Here is a 3,307-nt window from a genome sequence, read left to right on the forward strand (position 1 = left end):
CTTAGGTTCCGTCCCCAGGGCTGCAAGGAAAACTCGCAGTTCATCAGCTCTATATCATAATGCTTACATTATAGAATATTAGCAGTACAGAAGCAAAAAGCGGGCTGGGAGACCACTCCTCTCCACCCACTGCAGTTTGGGCAGCACCCTGGGCCAATCCTCCTTCCACCCTCACAGGTGACCTAACCAGAGTGAACTCAGAACAAACTCCTGACTCCACGACTCAGCCTTGTTAGAGACTCCTGAGTGCTCAGATTACAGGCATGCACCACCATGCCCGGCTCTAATAAAAATTTAAAAAGAACAAAACAGAAAATTTAATGCATTTAAAAATTAACTACTGGGGCTACACAGCCTGGCAGCTCTCAGAAGGTTGAGGCAGGAAGATTGCCGCAAATTCGAGGCCAGCCTGGGCTACATAGTGAGTTCAAGGACAGCCCGAACTGCATAGTGAGACCCTGTCTCAAAAAACCAAAGAAATAAGCAAATAAACTGAGTGTGGTGGCATATGCATGTAATCCCAGCACTCAGGAGACTGAGGTAAGAGGATCCTCCTGAGTTCCAGGCCAAACTGGGCTACATAGTGAGTTCAAGGCAAGACTAAGCTCCAAAGCCAGACTCACCTCAAGGGAAAAAAAAAACCTCAACAAACAAACAAACAAGAGCTGGGTATGGTGGCTCATGCCTGTAATTCCAGCACTCAGGAGGCTGAGGCAGGAGGATTGCTGTGAGTTCGAGGTAAGTCTGGGCTACAAAGTTAGCTCAAGTCCAGCTGGAACTGCATAGCAAGACCCTGTCTCAACAAACAAACAAAAATGTTAAAAACAAGCACAAAAGAAAACAAATAAATAAATTTATTTCTAATTAGGAGCTTGACAAGCAAATTTTATTTTATTTTATTTTATTTTGGATTTTTCTAGAGTTACTAGCATGTACCATCATGCCCAGCAAACAAATTATTTTTAAAATATACTTTGATATGCTTTATTTATTTATTTATTGGTCTTTTTGAGACAGGGTCTCCCTCTGCAGTTCAGGCTTGCCTTGAGCTTACTTTGTAGGCCAGGCTGGTCTCAAACTCGCAACAATTCTCCTGCCTCAGCCTCCTGAGGGCTGAGATTATAGGCATGCACCACCACAATCCAGCAATATGCTTTAATTGAAAACCAAGATTTTCCTTTCTTCCTTGTAGTAGAGTTTGAACCTAGGACCCTACCCTGAGCCACTTCCCCAACCCATTTTTATTTTTTTAATTTTGAAACATCTTGCTAAGTTACTAAATTGCCCAAGCTGGGCTTGAATTTTCAATGTTTCTGCCTCAGCCTTCCAGAGAGCTGGGATTACAGGAGTGCACCATCATGCCTGGCTTCAGATGTGTTCAGTGTAAATCATCCTGTTTCTAAGTGGCATTTGAAATTATAAAACTATTAATGTATCTGTAATGTAAAATATTTGGACACAAACACTACAAATATAAATAAAGCTTTTCTTTTTGACTCCTGCATACATCTTTTCTCTTCACTCCTTGAAGGCAATAAATAGTTTCAGGTGAAGGCCTCCAAGCTCTAGGTAGGGGTATGCACAGATCAACAGATGTTACACACGAAGCCAAAGGTGGTGGCTCACGCCTCCGTTCCCAGCTACTCAAAGGCTGAAGTGGGAGGGCTGCAAGTTCCAGGCCAGACTAAGGACTGTAGCTAGATCTTGTCTCAAAAGAAAATGATACTAATGTTTTGAAAAAGGTTAGCTGTGTGGCTCGGTGGAATAGAGTAATTGCCTAGAATGTGTGAGACCTCGGGACCTCAGGGAAAAAAGCCTGAAGTCCAGCTGGGCACGGTGGTGCATGCACATCACCCCAGAACTCTGGGGCAGCGAGATTTCAAGTTCGAGCCCAGGCTGGGCAACTTAGTGACTTGGTGAGACCCTTTCTCAATATACTAAAAACAAAAATTTGAGGCTGTAACTCAGTGCAAAGATCACTCTTCTACCTCCTAGAAAAAAGCCTAAGGTCTATGCACAGTGTTTTCAAAACCAGCCAGCTTTAGCATAGCTTTGGTATTTAGCTTACTTACTTTTTGCATTTTATCTATTCTACCTGATGTGACATAGGTTACATCTTAATTTAGACAAGTATTTTCTGAGCATCTGTTGCCTTTATGTGTCTTGCATCTTTAGAAATAGACACCTCAGAAGCCCATTGTGGGTAAGTTTAAGAGTAAATAAGTTTATCATAGAGATATTTGGGAGTTTGTAGAACTGTTCAAATGGTTAGAAAACCAGACTTAAAGCTAAGCAGCCAGGAAATGCACCCCAACTTATACTATACCCCTGTCTGGGAGAGGAAACCAAGGCCCCTACTGCTAAGAACTAACCCTAGAGTTTGCAGACTGCAGCGATCGGAGCTGTTGCTCAATCCTGGGCCGACTGTTAAACCACCGTCGCTGCTCCTGCGGCTTGCTCGAGACAGATACTTAGCAGCTGCTCCCCTGCTTCATCGGAAACAGAAAGCATAGCTGAATCTGTTCCGTTTTTATTAACTCCTAAGTATTCAGCACAGGCAAGCAGATTGACAGAAGCAGAATCATATGCTTGTACCCTAGCTGCAAAGGAGATTGAGAAAGCAAGCATTTGGCATGTTAGTTTCTAAAGCAGGCAGTGGGTTCTTGCTCCCATCAAAACTGACGGGCTGAAGAATTCCTCAAGAAGGAACAAACCGAAAATAATGATACAGAGTCATGCTTTCATTGGCTCCATATCCAGTAGCAATTTCCTTTTAAAATTAAACACAAAAGGAGCCTGGCAGTGGGGGGCACACACCTGTAATCTCAGTGCTGGAGAGACCAAGGCAGGAGGATCACTGTGAGTTTGAGGCCAATCTGGGCTACATAGTGAGACCCTGTCTCAAAAAACAAAAAACAAAAGCAAAAATCAAACACAAAAGAGTCAAGCTTCCTCTTAACAGAATGCAATTATTTTTCCAGTCGCTGAGTATCTATCTCATGTGTAAGGGTCCTGGGTAATGTCCATCCCTCTAAGTTGATCATTGTACTACCTTGATATTCTGACATTTATGATCTAAAACTTAGTGCAGTCGTGCTTAGTATGCAATATGCAAACAAGAAGGAAAAGTGGAGAGGGAGGAAAAGTGGGAAACTCTTAAGTTGTACATCTATGAGGAAAGCAGCTCAAGAGAGAAAACGTGGGTGGTTGCGGAAGCCTTTCTTTCTGCAGCTGTCACTGGTCGTTGTTGACCGGCACCCTTGGCTAAGAGCTCCACTGCGTAGATGCTGACCTGGGAGATGAGTGA

The sequence above is a fragment of the Chinchilla lanigera genome, unplaced genomic scaffold (assembly GCF_000276665.1).
Source record: "Chinchilla lanigera isolate Chin_1 unplaced genomic scaffold, ChiLan1.0 scaffold00045, whole genome shotgun sequence".
Lineage (NCBI taxonomy): Eukaryota > Metazoa > Chordata > Mammalia > Rodentia > Chinchillidae > Chinchilla > Chinchilla lanigera.